Source organism: Anser brachyrhynchus (assembly GCF_964034855.1).
Source record: "Anser brachyrhynchus genome assembly, chromosome: W".
Classification (NCBI taxonomy): domain Eukaryota; kingdom Metazoa; phylum Chordata; class Aves; order Anseriformes; family Anatidae; genus Anser; species Anser brachyrhynchus.
This window is the reverse complement of record NC_137704.1, coordinates 9,063,891-9,086,585: the sequence shown is the minus strand read 5'-3', so window position 1 is coordinate 9,086,585 and position 22,695 is coordinate 9,063,891.

Genomic DNA, 22,695 nt, shown 5'->3' with positions numbered 1-22,695 from the left:
CTCCCTGCTCTGTTAGCCTGTCCCTGTTCCTGTTCTTCATGTCCCTGTTTAAGGTGTCTCCTGAATCACCCTTCTTTGTTCCCTCTCAAGGCTTTACTTTCCTCATGGCCTCATCTTTAAGAGTCGGATGTTATCACCAACCATGGGACTTGTCGACCCCCATGGCCAGGCTCCCACATCTCCCCCTTCTTTATTAACCTAAAAGAGCTCGATTAACACAAATTAAGAAAGCAGGTTTAACACAAATTAAGAAGGCGCGATTAACAGAAATTAAGAAAGCAAGAGTAACACAAATTAAGAAAGCACTATTAACACAAACTAAAATACAGAGAAAAACTGCCAGGCATACTAATTCCATCTTTAACAAACTTTGTAACCCCATCCCTGGGAGAGGCAGGCACTGAGTGCTGCCCAGCTGGGGGGCTCTGGCTGCCCCTCCAACTCCTGGAGTCCTTGTTTGTGGGTCCTGCCTATGCCAGCGAGACCCTCCCATACGCTGTTTTTTGTTTGTCCCTGTTCTGATAGCCTGTCCCTATTAATTCCTTTTTTGTTTTTGTCCCTGTTCTGTTAGACTATCCCTGTTCCTGTTCTTCATGTCCCTGTTTAAGGTGTCTCCTGAATCACCCTTCTTTGTTCCCTCTCAAGGCTTTACTTTCCTCATGGTCTCATCTTTAAGAGTCGGATGTGATCACCAACCATGGGGCTTGTCGACCCCCATGGCCACACTCCCACATCTTCCCCTTCTTTATTAACATAAGAAAGCGCAATTAACACAAATTAAGAAGGCAGGATCAACACAAACTAAAACACAGAGAAAAACTGCCAGGCATACTAAGTCTATCTTTAACAATCTTTGTAACCCCATCCCTGGGAGAGGCAGGCACTGAGTGCTGCCCAGCTGGGGGGCTCTGGCTGCCCCTCCAACTCCTGGAGTCCTTGTTTGTGGGTCCTGCCTATGCCAGCGAGACCCTCCCATACGCTGTTTTTTGTTTGTCCCTGTTCTGATAGCCTGTCCCTATTAATTCCTTTTTTGTTTTTGTCCCTGTTCTGTTAGACTATCCCTGTTCCTGTTCTTCATGTCCCTGTTTAAGGTGTCTCCTGAATCACCCTTCTTTGTTCCCTCTCAAGGCTTTACTTTCCTCATGGTCTCATCTTTAAGAGTCGGATGTGATCACCAACCATGGGGCTTGTCGACCCCCATGGCCAGGCTCCCACATCTCCCCCTTCTTTATTAACATAAGAAAGCGCAATTAACACAAATTAAGAAGGCAGGATCAACACAAACTAAAACACAGAGAAAAACTGCCAGGCATACTAAGTCTATCTTTAACAATCTTTGTAAAACCATCCGTGGGAGAGGCAGGCACTGAGTGCTGCCCAGCCGGGGGGCTCTGGCTGCCCCTCCAACTCCTGGAGTCCTTGTTTGGAGGTCCTGCCTATGCCAGCGAGACCCTCCCATAGGCTGTTTTTTGTTTGTCCCTGTTCTGATAGCCTGTCCCTATTCATTCCCTTTTTGTTTTCGTCCCTGTTCTGTTAGACTATCCCTGTTCCTGTTCTTCATGTCCCTGCTTAAGGTGTCTCCTGAATCACCCTTCTTTGTTCCCTCTCAAGGCTTTACTTTCCTGATGGTCTCATCTTTAAGAGTTGGATGTTATCACCAACCATGGGACTTGTCGACCCCCATGGCCATGCTCCCACATCTCCCCCTTCTTTATTAACATAAAAGAGCTCGATTAACACAAATTAAGAAAGCAGGTTTAACCCAAATTAAGAAGGCGCGATTAACAGAAATTAAGAAAGCTAGAGAAACACAAATTAAGAAAGCACTATTAACACAAACTAAAATACAGAGAAAAACTGCCAGGCATACTAATTCCATCTTTAACAAACTTTGTAACCACAACCCTGGGAGAGGCAGGCACTGAGTGCTGCCCAGCCGGGGGGCTCTGGCTGCCCCTCCAACTCCTGGAGTCCTTGTTTGGAGGTCCTGCCTATGCCAGCGAGACCCTCCCATACGCTGTTTTTTGTTTGTCCCTGTTCTGATAGCATGTCCCTATTCATTCCTTTTTTGTTTTTGTCCCTGTTCTGTTAGACTATCCCTGTTCCTGTTCTTCATGTCCCTGCTTAAGGTGTCTCCTGAATCACCCTTCTTTGTTCCCTCGCAAGGCTTTACTTTCCTGATGGACTCATCTTTAAGAGTCGGATGTGATCACCAACCATGGGGCTTGTCGACCCCCATGGCCACACTCCCACATCTTCCCCTTCTTTATTAACATAAGAAAGCGCGATTAACACAAATTAAGAAGGCAGAATCAGCACAAACTAAAACACAGAGAAAAACTGCCAGGCATACTAAGTCTATCTTTAACAATCTTTGTAAAACCATCCCTGGGAGAGGCAGGCACTGAGTGCTGCCCAGCTGGGGGGCTCTGGCTGCCCCTCCAACTCCTGGAGTCCTTCTTTGTGGGTCCTGCCTATGCCAGTGGGACCCTCCCATATGCTGTTTTTTGTTTCTCCCTGCTCTGTTAGCCTGTCCCTGTTCCTGTTCTTCATGTCCCTGTTTAAGGTGTCTCCTGAATCACCCTACTTTGTTCCCTCTCAACTCTTTACTTTCCTGATGGCCTCATCTTTAAGAGTTGGATGTTATCACCAACCATGGGGCTTGTGGACCCCCATGGCCACGCTCCCACATCTCCTCCTTCTTTATTAACATAAGAAAGCGCAATTAACACAAATTAAGAAGGCAGGATCAACACAAACTAAAACACAGAGAAAAACTGCCAGGCATACTAAGACTATCTTTAACAAACTTTGCAACCCCATACCTGGGATAGGCAGGCACTGAGTGCTGCCCAGCCGGGGGGCTCTGGCTGCCCCTCCAACTCCTGGAGTCCTTGTTTGGAGGTCCTGCCTATGCCAGCGTGACCCTCCCATAAGCTCTTTTTGTTCGTCCCTGTTCTGTTAGCCTGTACCTATTCATTCCTTTTTTTTTCTTTTATCTGTTCCGTTTGCCTGTCCCTATTCATTCCTTTTTTGTTTTTGTCCCTGTTCTGTTAGCCTGTCCCTGTTCCTGTTCTTCATGTCCCTGTTTGTTTTCTTCTCGTCCCTGTTCGTTTTCTTGTCCCTGTTGGGGGGCGATTTGTGGCGTAAAGACCGCATGGACAACGGGGTTCTTTCAGGATCTGTAACTGCTACCTCTTTATTGATGACATAACTTGAACTCTCTCTTACTGAGGGCATAACTTCATCTCTCAGAGTGAGGGCACAACTTCATTCTATCCCTTATTCAGGAAAGGCTCCCTTCCTATAACTTCCACCTCACAGCAGTACCTTTCCACTAACTAGTCATTGGTCAACAACTTTGCCTGGCAACAGCAAACACCCAGCCACTTCCATGCATTAATGGCTGGAGAACTAGCCACCCCAGACAAGAAGGTGTCACCTGAATCACCCTTCTTTGTTCCCTCTCAACTCTTTAAATTCCTGATGGTCTCATCCTTAAGAGTTGGATGTTATCACCAACCATGGGACTTGTCGACCCCCATGGCCACGCTCCCACATCTCCTCCTTCTTTATTAACATAAAAGAGCTCGATTAACACAAATTAAGAAAGCAGGTTTAACACAAATTATGAAGGCGCGATTAACAGAAATTAAGAAAGCAAGAGTAACACAAATTAAGAAAGCACTATTAACACAAACTAAAATACAGAGAAAAACTGCCAGGCATACTAATTCCATCTTTAACAAACTTTGTAACCCCATCCCTGGGAGAGGCAGGCACTGAGTGCTGCCCAGCCGGGGGGCTCTGGCTGCCCCTCCAACTCCTGGAGTCCTTGTTTCTGGGTCCTGCCTATGCCAGCGAGACCCTCCCATACGCTGTTTTTTGTTTGTCCCTGTTCTGTTAGCCTGTCCCTGTTCCTGTTCTTCATGTCCCTGTTTAAGGTGTCTCCTGAATCACCCTTCTTTGTTCCCTCTCAAGGCTTTACTTTCCTCATGGCCTCATCTTTAAGAGTCGGATGTGATCACCAACCATGGGGCTTGTCGACCCCCATGGCCACACTCCCACATCTCCTCCTTCTTTATTAACATAAGAAAGCGCAATTAACACAAATTAAGAAGGCAGGATCAACACAAACTAAAACACAGAGAAAAACTGCCAGGCATACTAAGACTATCTTTAACAAACTTTGCAACCCCATCCCTGGGAGAGGCAGGCACTGAGTGCTGCCCAGCCGGGGGGCTCTGGCTGCCCCTCCAACTCCTGGAGTCCTTGTTTGTGGGTCCTGCGTAAGCCAGCGTGACCCTCCCATAACCTCTTTTTGTTCGTCCCTGTTCTGTTAGCCTGTACCTATTCATTCCTTTTTTGTTTTTGTCCCTGTTCTGTTAGCCTGTCCCTGTTCCTGTTCTTCATGTCCCTGTTTGTTTTCTTCTCGTCCCTGTTCGTTTTCATGTCCCTGTTGGGGGCGATTTGTGGCGTAAAGACCGCACGGACAACGGGGTTCTTTCAGGATCTGTAACTGCTACCTCTTTATTGATGGCATAACTTGAACTCTCTCTTACTGAAGGCATAACTTCATCTCTCAGAGTGAGGGCACAACTTCATTCTATCCCTTATTCAGGAAAGGCTCCCTTCCTATAACTTCCGCCTCACAGCAGTACCTTTCCACTAACTAGTCATTGGTCAACAACGTTGCCCGGCAACAGCAAACACCCAGCAACTTCCATGCTTTAATGGCTGGAGAACAAGCCACCCCAGACAACAAGGTGTCTCCTGAATCACCCTTCTTTGTTCCCTCTCAGCTCTTTAAATTCCTGATGGTCTCATCCTTAAGAGTCCGATGTGATCACCAACCATGGGGCTTGTCGACCCCCATGGCCACACTCCCACATCTTCCCCTTCTTTATTAACTTGAGAAAGCGCGATTAACACATATTAAGAAGGCAGGATCAACACAAACTAAAACACAGAGAAAAACTGCCAGGCATGCTAAGTCTATCTTTAACAATCTTTGTAAAACCAGCCGTGGGAGAGGCAGGCACTGAGTGCTGCCCAGCCAGGGGGCTCTGGCTGACCCTCCAACTCCTGGAGTCCTTGTTTGTGGGTCCTGCCTATGCCAGCGAGACCCTCCCATATGCTGTTTTTTGTTTGTCCCTGTACTGATAGCCTGTCCCTATTCATTCCTTTTTTTGTTTTCGTCCCTGTTCTGTTAGACTATCCCTGTTCCTGTTCTTCATGTCCCTGTTTAAGGTGTCTCCTGAATCACCCTTCTTTGTTCCCTCTCAACTCTTTACTTTCCTGATGGCCTCATCTTTAAGAGTGGGAGGTTATCACCAACCATGCGACTTGTCGACCCCCATGGCCATGCTCCCACATCTCCCCCTTCTTTATTAACATAAAAGAGCTTGATTAACACAAATTAAGAAAGCAGGTTTAACACAAATTAAGAAGGCGCGATTAACAGAAAATAAGAAAGGAAAAGTAACACAAATTAAGAAAGAACTATTAACACAAACTAAAATACAGAGAAAAACTGCCAGGCATACTAATTCCATCTTTAACAAACTTTGTAACCCCATCCCTGGGAGAAGCAGGCACTGAGTACTGCCCAGCCGGGGGGCTCTGGCTGCCCCTCCAACTCCTGGAGTCCTTGTTTGGGGGTCCTGCCTATGCCAGCGAGACCCTCCCATACGCTGTTTTTTGTTTGTCGCTGTTCTGATAGCCTGTCCCTATTCATTCCTTTTTTGTTTTTGTCCCTGTTCTGTTAGACTATCCCTGTTCCTGTTCTTCATGTCCCTGCTTAAGGTGTCACCTGAATCACCCTTCTTTGTTCCCTCTCAGCTCTTTAAATTCCTGATGGTCTCATCCTTAAGAGTCGGATGTTATCGCCAACCATGGGGCTTGCCGACTCCCATGGCCACACTCCCACATCTTCCCCTTCTTCATTAACTTAAGAAAGCTTGATTAACACAAATTAAGAAGGCAGGATCAACACAAACTAAAACACAGAGAAAAACTGCCAGGCATACTAATTCCATCTTTTACAAACTTTGTAACCCCATCCCTGGGAGAGGCAGGCACTGAGTGCTGCCCAGCAGGGGGGCTCTGGCTGCCCCTCCAACTCCTGGAGTCCTTGTTTGTGGGTCCTGCCTATGCCAGCGAGACCCTCCCATGCGCTGTTTTTTGTTTGTCCCTGTTCTGATAGCCTTTCCCTATTCATTCCTTTTTTGTTTTTGTCCCTGTTCTGTTAGACTATCCCTGTTCATGTTCTTCATGTCCCTGGTTAAGGTGTCTTTTGAATAACCCTTCTTTGTTCCCTCTCAAGGGTTTACTTTCCTGATGGTCTCTACTTTAATAGTCGGATGTTATCACCAACCATGGGGCTTGTCGACCCCCATGGCCACACTCCCACATCTTCCCCTTCTTCATTAACTTAAGAAAGCGCGATTAACACAAATTAAGAAGGCAGGATCAACACAAACTAAAACACAGAGAAAAACTGCCAGGCATACTAAGTCTATCTTTAACAAACTTTATAACCCCATCCCTGGGAGAGGCAGGCACTGAGTGCTGCCCAGCCGGGGGGCTCTGGCTGCCCCTCCAACTCCTGGAGTCCTTGTTTATGGGTCTAGCATATGCCAGCGAGACCCTCCCATACGCTGTTTTTTGTTTGTCCCTGTTCCGTTTTCCTGTCCCTATTCATTCCTTTTTTGTTTTCGTCCCTGTTCTGTTAGACTATCCCTGTTCCTGTTCTTCATGTCCCTGTTTAAGGTGTCTCCTGAATCACCCTTCTTTGTTCCCTCTCAACTCTTTACTTTCCTGATGGTCTCATCTTTAAGAGTCCGATGTTATCACAAACCACGGGGCTTGTCGACCCCCATGGCCACACTCCCACATCTTCCCCTTCTTTATTAACATAAGAAAGCGCAATTAACACAAATTAAGAAGGCAGGATCAACACAAACTAAAACACAGAGAAAAACTGCCAGGCATACTAAGTCTATCTTTAACAATCTTTGTAAAACCATCCCTGGGAGAGGCAGGCACTGAGTGCTGCCCAGCCGGGGGGCTCTGGCTGCCCCTCCAACTCCTGGAGTCCTTGTTTGTGGGTCCTGCCTATGCCAGCGAGACCCTCCCATATGCTGTTTTTTGTTTCTCCCTGCTCTGTTAGCCTGCCCCTGTTCCTGTTCTTCATGTCCCTGCTTAAGGTGTCTCCTGAATCACCCTTCTTTGTTCCCTCTCAAGGCTTTACTTTCCTGATGGTCTCATCCTTAAGAGTCCGATGTTATCACCAACCACGGGACTTGTCGACCCCCATGGCCAGGCTCCCACAAGTCCCCCTTCTTTATTAACATAAAAGACCTCGATTAACACAAATTAAGAAAGCAGGTTTAACACAAATTAAGAAGGCGCGATTAACAGAAATTAAGAAAGCAAGTGTAACACAAATTAAGAAAGCACTATTAACACTAACTAAAATACAGAGAAAAACTGCCAGGCATACTAATTCCATCTTTAACAAACTTTGTAACCCCATCCCTGGGAGAGGCAGGCACTGAGTGCTGCCCAGCCGGGGGGCTCTGACTGCCCCTCCAACTTCTGGAGTCCTTGTTTCTGGGTCCTGCCTATGCCAGCGAGACCCTCCCATACGCTGTTTTTTGTTTGTCCCTGTTCTGTTAGCCTGTCCCTATTAATTCCTTTTTTGTTTTTGTCCCTGTTCTGTTAGACTATCCCTGTTCCTGTTCTTCATGTCCCTGTTTAAGGTGTCTCCTGAATCACCCTTCTTTGTTCCCTCTCAAGGCTTTACTTTCCTCATGTTCTCATCTTTAAGAGTCGGATGTGATCACCAACCATGGGGCTTGTCGACCCCCATGGCCACACTCCCACATCTTCCCCTTCTTTATTAACATAAGAAAGCGCAATTAACACAAATTAAGAAGGCAGGATCAACACAAACTAAAACACAGAGAAAAACTGCCAGGCATGCTAAGTCTATCTTTAACAATCTTTGTAAAACCATCCCTGGGAGAGGCAGGCACTGAGTGCTGCCCAGCCGGGGGGCTCTGGCTGCCCCTCCAACTCCTGGAGTCCTTGTTTGTGGGTCCTGCCTATGCCAGCGAGACCCTCCCATATGCTGTTTTTTGTTTCTCCCTGCTCTGTTAGCCTGCCCCTGTTCCTGTTCTTCATGTCCCTGCTTAAGGTGTCTCCTGAATCACCCTTCTTTGTTCCCTCTCAAGGCTTTACTTTCCTGATGGTCTCATCCTTAAGAGTCCGATGTTATCACCAACCACGGGACTTGTCGACCCCCATGGCCAGGCTCCCACAAGTCCCCCTTCTTTATTAACATAAAAGACCTCGATTAACACAAATTAAGAAAGCAGGTTTAACACAAATTAAGAAGGCGCGATTAACAGAAATTAAGAAAGCAAGTGTAACACAAATTAAGAAAGCACTATTCACAGTAACTAAAATACAGAGAAAAACTGCCAGGCATACTAATTCCATCTTTAACAAACTTTGTAACCCCATCCCTGGGAGAGGCAGGCACTGAGTGCTGCCCAGCCGGGGGGTTCTGACTGCCCCTCCAACTTCTGGAGTCCTTGTTTCTGGGTCCTGCCTATGCCAGCGAGACCCTCCCATACGCTGTTTTTTGTTTGTCCCTGTTCTGTTAGCCTGTCCCTATTAATTCCTTTTTTGTTTTTGTCCCTGTTCTGTTAGACTATCCCTGTTCCTGTTCTTCATGTCCCTGTTTAAGGTGTCTCCTGAATCACCCTTCTTTGTTCCCTCTCAAGGCTTTACTTTCCTCATGGTCTCATCTTTAAGAGTCGGATGTGATCACCAACCATGGGGCTTGTCGACCCCCATGGCCACACTCCCACATCTTCCCCTTCTTTATTAACATAAGAAAGCGCAATTAACACAAATTAAGAAGGCAGGATCAACACAAACTAAAACACAGAGAAAAACTGCCAGGCATACTAAGTCTATCTTTAACAATCTTTGTAAAACCATCCCTGGGAGAGGCAGGCACTGAGTGCTGCCCAGCCGGGGGGCTCTGGCTGCCCCTCCAACTCCTGGAGTCCTTGTTTGTGGGTCCTGCCTATGCCAGCGAGACCCTCCCATAGGCTGTTTTTTGTTTGTCCCTGTTCTGATAGCCTGTCCCTATTCATTACCTTTTTGTTTTCGTCCCTGTTCTGTTAGACTATCCCTGTTCCTGTTCTTCATGTCCCTGCTTAAGGTGTCTCCTGAATCACCCTTCTTTGTTCCCTCTCAACTCTTTAGTTTCCTGATGGCCTCATCTTTAAGAGTCGGATGTGATCACCAACCATGGGGCTTGTCGACCCCCATGGCCACACTCCCACATCTCCTCCTTCTTTATTAACATAAGAAAGCGCAATTAACACAAATTAAGAAGGCAGGATCAACACAAACTAAAACACAGAGAAAAACTGCCAGGCATACTAAGTCTATCTTTAACAATCTTTGTAAAACCATCCCTGGGAGAGGCAGGCACTGAGTGCTGCCCAGCCGGGGGGCTCTGGCTGCCCCTCCAACTCCTGGAGTCCTTGTTTGGGGGTCCTGCCTATGCCAGCGAGACCCTCCCATACGCTGTTTTTTGTTTGTCCCTGTTCTGATAGCCTGTCCCTATTCATTCCTTTTTTGTTTTTGTCCCTGTTCTGTTAGACTATCCCTGTTCCTGTTCTTCATGTCCCTGTTTAAGGTGTCTCCTGAATCACCCTTCTTTGTTCCCTCTCAAGGCTTTACTTTCCTGATGGTTTCATCTTTAAGAGTCGGATGTTATCACCAACCATGGGACTTGTCGACCCCCATGGCCACACTCCCACATCTTCCCCTTCTTTATTAACTTAAGAAAGCGCGATTAACACAAATTAAGAAGGCAGGATCAACACAAACTAAAACAGAGAAAAACTGCCAGGCATACTAAGTCTATCTTTAACAATCTTTGTAAAACCATCCCTGGGAGAGGCAGGCACTGAGTGCTTCCCAGCCGGGGGGCTCTGGCTGCCCCTCCAACTCCTGGAGTCCTTGTTTGTGGGTCCAGCATACGCCAGTGGGACCCTCCCATATGCTGTTTTTTGTTTGTCCCTGTTCTGATAGCCTGTCCCTATTCATTCCTTTTTTGTTTTTGTCCCTGTTCTGTTAGACTATCCCTGTTCCTGTTCTTCATGTCCCTGTTTAAGGTGTCTCCTGAATCACCCTTCTTTGTTCCCTCTCAACTCTTTAGTTTCCTGATGGCGTCATTTTTAGGAGTCGGATGTTATCACCAACCATGGGACTTGTCGACCCCCATGGCCAGGCTCCCACATCTCCCCCTTCTTTATTAACATAAAAGAGCTCGATTAACGCAAATTAAGAAAGCAGGTTTAACACAAATTAAGAAGGCACGATTAACAGAAATTAAGAAAGCTTGAGAAACACAAATTAAGAAAGCACTATTAACACAAATTAAAATACAGAGAAAAAATGCCAGGCATACTAATTCCATCTTTAACAAACTTTGTAACCACAACCCTGGGAGAGGCAGGCACTGAGTGCTGCTCAGCCGGGGGGCTCTGGCTGCCCCTCCAACTCCTGGAGTCCTTGTTTGGGGGTCCTGCCTATGCCAGCGAGACCCTCCCATACGCTGTTTTTTGTTTGTCCCTGTTCTGATAGCCTGTCCCTATTCATTACTTTTTTATTTTCGTCCCTGTTCTGTTAGACTATCCCTGTTCCTGTTCTTCATGTCCCTGTTTAAGGTGTCTCCTGAATCACCCTTCTTTGTTCCCTCTCAAGGCTTTACTTTCCTGATGGTCTCTACTTTATTAGTCAGATCTTATCACCAATCATGGGGCTTGTCTAACCCCATGGCCAGGCTCCCACATCTCCCCCTCCTTTATTAACATAAAAGAGCTCGATTAACACAAATTAAGAAAGCAGGTTTAACACAAATTAAGAAGGCGCGATTAACAGAAATTAAGAAAGCAAGAGAAACACAAATTAAGAAAGCACTATTAACACAAACTAAAATACAGAGAAAAACTGCCAGGCATACTAAGTCTATCTTTAACAAACTTTATAACCCCATCCCTGGGAGAGGCAGGCACTGAGTGCTGCCCAGCCGGGGGGCTCTGGCTGCCCCTCCAACTCCTGGAGTCCTTGTTTGGGGGTCCTGCGTAAACCATCGTGGCCCTCCCATATGCTCTTTTTGGTCATCCCTGTTCTGTTAGCCTGTACCTGATCATTCCTTTTCTGTTTTTGTCCCTGTTCCGTTTTCCTGTCCCTATTCATTCCTTTTTTGTTTTTGTCCCTGTTCTGTTTGCCTGTCCCTGTTCCTCTTCTTCATGTCCCTGTTTGTATTCTTCTCGTCCCTGTTCGTTTTCATGTCCCTGTTGGGGGGCGATTTGTGGCGTAAAGACCGCTCGGACACCGGGGTTCTTTCAGGATCTGTAACTGCTACCTCATTATTGATGACATAACTTGAACTCTCTCTTACTGAGGGCATAACTTCATCTCTCAGAGTGAGGGCACAACTTCATTCTATCCCTTATTCAGGAAAGGCTCCCTTCCTATAACTTCCGCCTCACAGCAGTACCTTTCCACTAACTAGTCATTGGTCAACAACTTTGCCCGGCAACAGCAAACACCCAGCCACTTCCATGCATTAATGGCTGGAGAACTAGCCACCCCAGACAAGAAGGTGTCACCTGAATCACCCTTCTTTGTTCCCTCTCAACTCTTTAAATTCCTGATGGTCTCATCCTTAAGAGTCCGATGTGATCACCAACCATGGGGCTTGTCGACCCCCATGGCCACACTCCCACATCTTCCCCTTCTTTATTAACATAAGAAAGCGCGATTAACACAAATTAAGAAGGCAGGATCAACACAAACTAAAACACAGAGAAAAACTGCCAGGCATACTAAGTCTATCTTTAACAATCTTTGTAAAACCATCCCTGGGAGAGGCAGGCACTGAGTGCTGCCCAGCCGGGGGGCTCTGGCTGCCCCTCCAACTCCTGGAGTCCTTGTTTGTGGGTCCTGCCTATGCCAGCGAGACCCTCCCATAGGCTGTTTTTTGTTTGTCCCTGTTCTGATAGCCTGTCCCTATTCATTCCCTTTTTGTTTTCGTCCCTGTTCTGTTAGACTATCCCTGTTCCTGTTCTTCATGTCCCTGTTTAAGGTGTCTCCTGAATCACCCTTCTTTGTTCCCTCTCAAGGTTTTACTTTCCTGATGGTCTCATCTTTAAGAGTTGGATGTTATCACCAACCATGGGACTTGTCGACCCCCATGGCCATGCTCCCACATCTCCCCCTTCTTTATTAACATAAAAGAGCTCGATTAACACAAATTAAGAAAGCAGGTTTAACACAAATTAAGAAGGCGCGATTAACAGAAATTAAGAAAGCAAGAGTAACACAAATTAAGAAAGCACTATTAACACAAACTAAAATACAGAGAAAAACTGCCAGGCATACTAATTCCATCTTTAACAAACTTTGCAACCCCATCCCTGGGAGTGGCAGGCACTGAGTGCTGCCCAGCCGGGGGGCTCTGGCTGCCCCTCCAACTCCTGGAGTCCTTGTTTGGAGGTCCTGCCTATGCCAGCGAGACCCTCCCATACGCTGTTTTTTGTTTGTCCCTGTTCTGATAGCATGTCCCTATTCATTCCTTTTTTGTTTTTGTCCCTGTTCTGTTAGACTATCCCTGTTCCTGTTCTTCATGTCCCTCCTTAAGGTGTCTCCTGAATCACCCTTCTTTGTTCCCTCTCAAGGCTTTACTTTCCTGATGGACTCATCTTTAAGAGTCGGATGTGATCACCAACCATGGGGCTTGTCGACCCCCATGGCCACACTCCCACATCTTCCCCTTCTTTATTAACTTAAGAAAGCGCGATTAACACAAATTAAGAAGGCAGGATCAGCACAAACTAAAACACAGAGAAAAACTGCCAGGCATACTAAGTCTATCTTTAACAATCTTTGTAAAACCATCCCTGGGAGAGGCAGGCACTGAGTGCTGCCCAGCTGGGGGGCTCTGGCTGCCCCTCCAACTCCTGGAGTCCTTGTTTGTGGGTCCTGCCTATGCCAGTGGGACCCTCCCATATGCTGTTTTTTTGTTTCTCCCTGCTCTGTTAGCCTGTCCCTGTTCCTGTTCTTCATGTCCCTGCTTAAGGTGTCTCCTGAATCACCCTTCTTTGTTCCCTCTCAAGGCTTTACTTTCCTGATGGACTCATCTTTAAGAGTCGGATGTGATCACCAACCATGGGGCTTGTCGACCCCCATGGCCACACTCCCACATCTCCTCCTTCTTTATTAACATAAGAAAGCGCAATTAACACAAATTAAGAAGGCAGGATCAACACAAACTAAAACACAGAGAAAAACTGCCAGGCATACTAAGTCTATCTTTAACAATCTTTGTAAAACCATCCCTGGGAGAGGCAGGCACTGAGTGCTGCCCAGCCGGGGGGCTCTGGCTGCCCCTCCAACTCCTGGAGTCCTTGTTTGGGGGTCCTGCCTATGCCAGCGAGACCCTCCCATACGCTGTTTTTTGTTTGTCCCTGTTCTGATAGCCTGTCCCTATTCATTACCTTTTTGTTTTCGTCCCTGTTCTGTTAGACTATCCCTGTTCCTGTTCTTCATGTCCCTGCTTAAGGTGTCTCCTGAATCACTCTACTTTGTTCCCTCTCAACTCTTTACTTTCCTGATGGCCTCATCTTTAAGAGTTGGATGTTATCACCAACCATAGGGCTTGTGGACCCCCATGGCCATGCTCCCACATCTCCCCCTTCTTTATTAACATAAAAGAGCTCGATTAACACAAATTAAGAAAGCAGGTTTAACACAAATTAAGAAGGCGCGATTAACAGAAATTAAGAAAGCAAGAGAAACACAAATTAAGAAAGCACTCAACACAAATTAAAATACAGAGAAAAAGTGCCAGGCATACTAATTCCATCTTTAACAAACTTTGTAACCCCATCCCTGGGAGAGGCAGGCACTGAGTGCTTCCCAGCTGGGGGGCTCTGGCTGCCCCTCCAACTCCTGGAGTCCTTGTTTGTGGGTCCAGCATATGCCAGTGGGACCCTCCCATATGCTGTTTTTTGTTTCTCCCTGCTCTGTTAGCCTGTCCCTGTTCCTGTTCTTCATGTCCCTGTTTAAGGTGTCTCCTGAATCACCCTTCTTTGTTCCCTCTCAAGGCTTTACTTTCCTCATGGACTCATCTTTAAGAGTCGGATGTGATCACCAACCATGGGGCTTGTCGACCCCCATGGCCACACTCCCACATCTCCTCCTTCTTTATTAACATAAGAAAGCGCAATTAACACAAATTAAGAAGGCAGGATCAACACAAACTAAAACACAGAGAAAAACTGCCAGGCATACTAAGACTATCTTTAACAAACTTTGCAACCCCAATCCCTGGGAGAGGCAGGCACTGAGTGCTGCCCAGCCGGGGGGCTCTGGCTGCCCCTCCAACTCCTGGAGTCCTTGTTTGTGGTTCCTGCGTAAGCCAGCGTGACCCTCCCATAAGCTCTTTTTGTTCGTCCCTGTTCTGTTAGCCTGTACCTATTCATTCCTTTTTTTTTCTTTTTCCTGTTCCGTTTGCCTGTCCCTATTCATTCCTTTTTTGTTTTTGTCCCTGTTCTGTTAGCCTGTCCCTGTTCCTGTTCTTCATGTCCCTGTTTGTTTTCTTCTCGTCCCTGTTCGTTTTCATGTCCCTGTTGGGGGGCGATTTGTGGCGTAAAGTCCGCACGGACAACGGGGTTCTTTCAGGATCTGTAACTGCTACCTCTTTATTGATGACATAACTTGAACTCTCTCTTACTGAGGGCATAACTTCATCTCTCAGAGTGAGGGCACAACTTCATTCTATCCCTTATTCAGGAAAGGCTCCCTTCCTATAACTTCCGCCTCACAGCAGTACCTTTCCACTAACTAGTCATTGGTCAACAACTTTGCCCGGCAACAGCAAACACCCAGCCACTTCCATGCATTAATGGCTGGAGAACTAGCCACCCCAGACAAGAAGGTGTCACCTGAATCACCCTTCTTTGTTCCGTCTCAACTCTTTAAATTCCTGATGGTCTCATCCTTAAGAGTCCGATGTTATCACCAACCATGGGACTTGTCGACCCCCATGGCCACGCTCCCACATCTCCCCCTTCTTTATTAACATAAAAGAGCTCGATTAACACAAATTAAGAAAGCAGGTTTAACACAAATTATGAAGGCGCGATTAACAGAAATTAAGAAAGCAAGAGTAACACAAATTAAGAAAGCACTATTAACACAAACTAAAATACAGAGAAAAACTGCCAGGCATACTAATTCCATCTTTAACAAACTTTGTAACCCCATCCCTGGGCGAGGCAGGCACTGAGTGCTGCCCAGCCGGGGGGCTCTGGCTGCCCCACCAACTCCTGGAGTCCTTGTTTCTGGGTCCTGCCTATGCCAGCGAGACCCTCCCATACGCTGTTTTTTGTTTGTCCCTGTTCTGTTAGCCTGTCCCTGTTCCTGTTCTTCATGTCCCTGTTTAAGGTGTCTCCTGAATCACCCTTTGTTCCCTCTCAGGGCTTTACTTTCCTGATGGTCTCATCTTTAAGAGTCTGATGTTATCACCAACCATGGGGCTTGTCGACCCCCATGGCCACACTCCCACATCTTCCCCTTCTTTATTAACTTAAGAAAGGGCGATTAACACAAATTAAGAAGGCAGAATCAGCACAAACTAAAACACAGATAAAAACTGCCAGGCATACTAAGTCTATCTTTAACAATCTTTGTAAAACCATCCCTGGGAGAGGCAGGCACTGAGTGCTGCCCAGCCGGGGGCTCTGGCTGACCCTCCAACTCCTGGAGTCCTTGTTTGTGGGTCCTGCCTATGCCAGCGAGACCCTCCCATATGCTGTTTTTTGTTTGTCCCTGTTCGGTTTTCCTGTCCCTATTCATTCCTTTTTTGTTTTCGTCCCTGTTCTGTTAGACTATCCCTGTTCCTGTTCTTCATGTCCCTGTTTAAGGTGTCTCCTGAATCACCCTTCTTTGTTCCCTCTCAACTCTTTACTTTCCTGATGGACTCATCTTTAAGAGTCGCATGTTATCACCAACCATGGGACTTGTCGACCCCCATGGCCATGCTCCCACATCTCCCCCTTCTGTATTAACATAAGAGAGCTCGATTAACACAAATTAAGAAAGCAGGTTTAACACAAATTAAGAAGGCGCGATTAACAGAAATTAAGAAAGCAAGAGAAACACAAATTAAGAAAGCACTCAACACAAATTAAAATACAGAGAAAAAGTGCCAGGCATACTAATTCCATCTTTAACAAACTTTGTAACCCCATCCCTGGGAGAGGCAGGCACTGAGTGCTTCCCAGCTGGGGGGCTCTGGCTGCCCCTCCAACTCCTGGAGTCCTTGTTTGTGGGTCCAGCATATGCCAGTGGGACCCTCCCATATGCTGTTTTTTGTTTCTCCCTGCTCTGTTAGCCTGTCCCTGTTCCTGTTCTTCATGTCCCTGTTTAAGGTGTCTCCTGAATCACCCTTCTTTGTTCCCTCTCAAGGCTTTACTTTCCTCATGGCCTCATCTTTAAGAGTCGGATGTGATCACCAACCATGGGGCTTGTCGACCCCCATGGCCACACTCCCACATCTCCTCCTTCTTTATTAACATAAGAAAGCGCAATTAACACAAATTAAGAAGGCAGGATCAACACAAACTAAAACACAGAGAAAAACTGCCAGGCATACTAAGATTATCTTTAACAAACTTTGCAACCCCATCCCTGGGAGAGGCAGGCACTGAGTGCTGCCCAACCGGGGGGCTCTGGCTGCCCCTCCACCTCCTGGAGTCCTTGTTTGTGGGTCCTGCGTAAGCCAGCGTGACCCTCCCATAAGCTCTTTTTGTTCGTCCCTGTTCTGTTAGCCTGTACCTATTCATTCCTTTTTTTTTCTTTTTCCTGTTCCGTTTGCCTGTCCCTATTCATTCCTTTTTTGTTTTTGTCCCTGTTCTGTTAGCCTGTCCCTGTTCCTGTTCTTCATGTCCCTGTTTAAGGTGTCTCCTGAATCACCCTACTTTGTTCCCTCTCAACTCTTTACTTTCCTGATGGCCTCATCTTTAAGAGTTGGATGTTATCACCAACCATAGGGCTTGTGGACCCCCATGGCCATGCTCCCACATCTCCCCCTTCTTTATTAACATAAAAGAGCTCGATTAACACAAATTAAGAAAGCAGGTTTAACACAAATTAAGAAGGCGCGATTAACAGAAATTAAGAAAGCAAGAGAAACACAAATTAAGAAAGCACTCAACACAAATTAAAATACAGAGAAAAAGTGCCAGGCATACTAATTCCATCTTTAACAAACTTTGTAACCCCATCCCTGGGAGAGGCAGGCACTGAGTGCTTCCCAGCTGGGGGGCTCTGGCTGCCCCTCCAACTCCTGGAGTCCTTGTTTGTGGGTCCAGCATATGCCAGTGGGACCCTCCCATATGCTGTTTTTTGTTTCTCCCTGCTCTGTTAGCCTGTCCCTGTTCCTGTTCTTCATGTCCCTGTTTAAGGTGTCTCCTGAATCACCCTTCTTTGTTCCCTCTCAAGGCTTTACTTTCCTCATGGCCTCATCTTTAAGAGTCGGATGTGATCACCAACCATGGGGCTTGTCGACCCCCATGGCCACACTCCCACATCTCCTCCTTCTTTATTAACATAAGAAAGCGCAATTAACACAAATTAAGAAGGCAGGATCAACACAAACTAAAACACAGAGAAAAACTGCCAGGCATACTAAGACTATCTTTAACAAACTTTGCAACCCCATCCCTGGGAGAGGCAGGCACTGAGTGCTGCCCAGCCGGGGGGCTCTGGCTGCCCCTCCAACTCCTGGAGTCCTTTTTTGTGGGTCCTGCGTAAGCCAGCGTGACCCTCCCATAAGCTCTTTTTGTTCGTCCCTGTTCTGTTAGCCTGTACCTATTCATTCCTTTTTTTTTCTTTTTCCTGTTCCGTTTGCCTGTCCCTATTCATTCCTTTTTTGTTTTTGTCCCTGTTCTGTTAGCCTGTCCCTGTTCCTGTTCTTCATGTCCCTGTTTGTTTTCTTCTCGTCCCTGTTCGTTTTCTTGTCCCTGTTGGGGGGCGATTTGTGGCGTAAAGACCGCACGGACAACGCGGTTCTTTCAGGATCTGTAACTGCTACCTCTTTATTGATGACATAACTTGAACTCTCTCTTACTGAGGGCATAACTTCATCTCTCAGAGTGAGGGCACAACTTCATTCTATCCCTTATTCAGGAAAGGCTCCCTTCCTATAACTTCCGCCTCACAGCAGTAACTTTCCACTAACTAGTCATTGGTCAACAACTTTGTCCGGCAACAGCAAACACCCAGCCACTTCCATGCATTAATGGCTGGAGAACTAGCCACCCCAGACAAGAAGGTGTCACCTGAATCACCCTTCTTTGTTCCCTCTCAACTCTTTAAATTCCTGATGGTCTCATCCTTAAGAGTTGGATGTAATCAACAACCATGGGACTTGTCGACCCCCATGGCCACGCTCCCACATATCCTCCTTCTTTATTAACATAAAAGAGCTCGATTAACACAAATTAAGAAAGCAGGTTTAACACAAATTAAGAAGGCGCGATTAACAGAAATTAAGAAAGCAAGAGTAACACAAATTAAGAAAGCACTATTAACACAAACTAAAATACAGAGAAAAACTGCCAGGCATACTAATTCCATCTTTAACAAACTTTGTAACCCCATCCCTGGGAGAGGCAGGCACTGAGTGCTGCCCAGCCGGGGGGCTCTGGCTGCCCCTCCAACTCCTGGAGTCCTTGTTTCTGGGTCCTGCCTATGCCAGCGAGACCCTCCCATATGCTGTTTTTTGTTTGTCCCTGTTCTGTTAGCCTGTCCCTGTTCCTGTTCTTCATGTCCCTGTTTAAGGTGTCTCCTGAATCACCCTTCTTTGTTCCCTCTCAAGGCTTTACTTTCCTCATGGCCTCATCTTTAAGAGTCGGATGTTATCACCAACCATGGGACTTGTCGACCCCCATGGCCAGGCTCCCACATCTCCCCCTTCTTTATTAACCTAAAAGAGCTCGATTAACACAAATTAAGAAAGCAGGTTTAACACAAATTAAGAAGGCGCGATTAACAGAAATTAAGAAAGCAAGAGTAACACAAATTAAGAAAGCACTATTAACACAAACTAAAATACAGAGAAAAACTGCCAGGCATACTAATTCCATCTTTAACAAACTTTGTAACCCCATCCCTGGGAGAGGCAGGCACTGAGTGCTGCCCAGCCGGGGGGCTCTGGCTGCCCCTCCAACTCCTGGAGTCCTTGTTTGTGGGTCCTGCCTATGCCAGCGAGACCCTCCCATACGCTGTTTTTTGTTTGTCCCTGTTCTGATAGCCTGTCCCTATTAATTCCTTTTTTGTTTTTGTCCCTGTTCTGTTAGACTATCCCTGTTCCTGTTCTTCATGTCCCTGTTTAAGGTGTCTCCTGAATCACCCTTCTTTGTTCCCTCTCAAGGCTTTACTTTCCTCATGGTCTCATCTTTAAGAGTCGGATGTGATCACCAACCATGGGGCTTGTCGACCCCCATGGCCACACTCCCACATCTTCCCCTTCTTTATTAACATAAGAAAGCGCAATTAACACAAATTAAGAAGGCAGGATCAACACAAACTAAAACACAGAGAAAAACTGCCAGGCATACTAAGTCTATCTTTAACAATCTTTGTAAAACCATCCCTGGGAGAGGCAGGCACTGAGTGCTGCCCAGCCGGGGGGCTCTGGCTGCCCCTCCAACTCCTGGAGTCCTTGTTTGTGGGTCCTGCCTATGCCAGCGAGACCCTCCCATAGGCTGTTTTTTGTTTGTCCCTGTTCTGATAGCCTGTCCCTATTCATTCCCTTTTTGTTTTCGTCCCTGTTCTGTTAGACTATCCCTGTTCCTGTTCTTCATGTCCCTGCTTAAGGTGTCTCCTGAATCACCCTTCTTTATTCCCTCTCAAGGCTTTACTTTCCTGATGGTCTCATCTTTAAGAGTTGGATGTTATCACCAACCATGGGACTTGTCGACCCCCATGGCCATGCTCCCACATCTCCCCCTTCTTTATTAACATAAAAGAGCTCGATTAACACAAATTAAGAAAGCAGGTTTAACACAAATTAAGAAGGCGCGATTAACAGAAATTAAGAAAGCAAGAGAAACACAAATTAAGAAAGCACTCAACACAAATTAAAATACAGAGAAAAAGTGCCAGGCATACTAATTCCATCTTTAACAAACTTTGTAACCCCATCCCTGGGAGAGGCAGGCACTGAGTGCTTCCCAGCTGGGGGGCTCTGGCTGCCCCTCCAACTCCTGGAGTCCTTGTTTGTGGGTCCAGCATATGCCAGTGGGACCCTCCCATATGCTGTTTTTTGTTTCTCCCTGCTCTGTTAGCCTGTCCCTGTTCCTGTTCTTCATGTCCCTGTTTAAGGTGTCTCCAGAATCACCCTTCTTTGTTCCCTCTCAAGGCTTTACTTTCCTCATGGCCTCATCTTTAAGAGTCGGATGTGATCACCAACCATGGGGCTTGTCGACCCCCATGGCCACACTCCCACATCTCCTCCTTCTTTATTAACATAAGAAAGCGCAATTAACACAAATTAAGAAGGCAGGATCAACACAAACTAAAACACAGAGAAAAACTGCCAGGCATACTAAGACTATCTTTAACAAACTTTGCAACCCCATCCCTGGGAGAGGCAGGCACTGAGTGCTGCCCAGCCGGGGGGCTCTGGCTGCCCCTCCAACTCCTGGAGTCCTTTTTTGTGGGTCCTGCGTAAGCCAGCGTGACCCTCCCATAAGCTCTTTTTGTTCGTCCCTGTTCTGTTAGCCTGTACCTATTCATTCCTTTTTTTTTCTTTTTCCTGTTCCGTTTGCCTGTCCCTATTCATTCCTTTTTTGTTTTTGTCCCTGTTCTGTTAGCCTGTCCCTGTTCCTGTTCTTCATGTCCCTGTTTGTTTTCTTCTCGTCCCTGTTCGTTTTCTTGTCCCTGTTGGGGGGCGATTTGTGGCGTAAAGACCGCACGGACAACGCGGTTCTTTCAGGATCTGTAACTGCTACCTCTTTATTGATGACATAACTTGAACTCTCTCTTACTGAGGGCATAACTTCATCTCTCAGAGTGAGGGCACAACTTCATTCTATCCCTTATTCAGGAAAGGCTCCCTTCCTATAACTTCCGCCTCACAGCAGTACCTTTCCACTAACTAGTCATTGGTCAACAACTTTGTCCGGCAACAGCAAACACCCAGCCACTTCCATGCATTAATGGCTGGAGAACTAGCCACCCCAGACAAGAAGGTGTCACCTGAATCACCCTTCTTTGTTCCCTCTCAACTCTTTAAATTCCTGATGGTCTCATCCTTAAGAGTTGGATGTAATCAACAACCATGGGACTTGTCGACCCCCATGGCCACGCTCCCACATCTTCCCCTTCTTTATTAACATAAAAGAGCTCGATTAACACAAATTAAGAAAGCAGGTTTAACACAAATTAAGAAGGCGCGATTAACAGAAATTAAGAAAGCAAGAGTAACACAAATTAAGAAAGCACTATTAACACAAACTAAAATACAGAGAAAAACTGCCAGGCATACTAATTCCATCTTTAACAAACTTTGTAACCCCATCCCTGGGAGAGGCAGGCACTGAGTGCTGCCCAGCCGGGGGGCTCTGGCTGCCCCTCCAACTCCTGGAGTCCTTGTTTCTGGGTCCTGCCTATGCCAGCGAGACCCTCCCATACGCTGTTTTTTGTTTGTCCCTGTTCTGTTAGCCTGTCCCTGTTCCTGTTCTTCATGTCCCTGTTTAAGGTGTCTCCTGAATCACCCTTCTTTGTTCCCTCTCAAGGCTTTACTTTCCTCATGGCCTCATCTTTAAGAGTCGGATGTTATCACCAACCATGGGACTTGTCGACCCCCATGGCCAGGCTCCCACATCTCCCCCTTCTTTATTAACCTAAAAGAGCTCGATTAACACAAATTAAGAAAGCAGGTTTAACACAAATTAAGAAGGCGCGATTAACAGAAATTAAGAAAGGAAGAGTAACACAAATTAAGAAAGCACTATTAACACAAACTAAAATACAGAGAAAAACTGCCAGGCATACTAATTCCATCTTTAACAAACTTTGTAACCCCATCCCTGGGAGAGGCAGGCACTGAGTGCTGCCCAGCCGGGGGGCTCTGGCTGCCCCTCCAACTCCTGGAGTCCTTGTTTGTGGGTCCTGCCTATGCCAGCGAGACCCTCCCATAGGCTGTTTTTTGTTTGTCCCTGTTCTGATAGCCTGTCCCTATTCATTCCCTTTTTGTTTTCGTCCCTGTTCTGTTAGACTATCCCTGTTCCTGTTCTTCATGTCCCTGCTTAAGGTGTCTCCTGAATCACCCTTCTTTATTCCCTCTCAAGGCTTTACTTTCCTGATGGTCTCATCTTTAAGAGTTGGATGTTATCACCAACCATGGGACTTGTCGACCCCCATGGCCATGCTCCCACATCTCCCCCTTCTTTATTAACATAAAAGAGCTCGATTAACACAAATTAAGAAAGCAGGTTTAACACAAATTAAGAAGGCGCGATTAACAGAAATTAAGAAAGCAAGAGTAACACAAATTAAGAAAGCACTATTAACACAAACTAAAATACA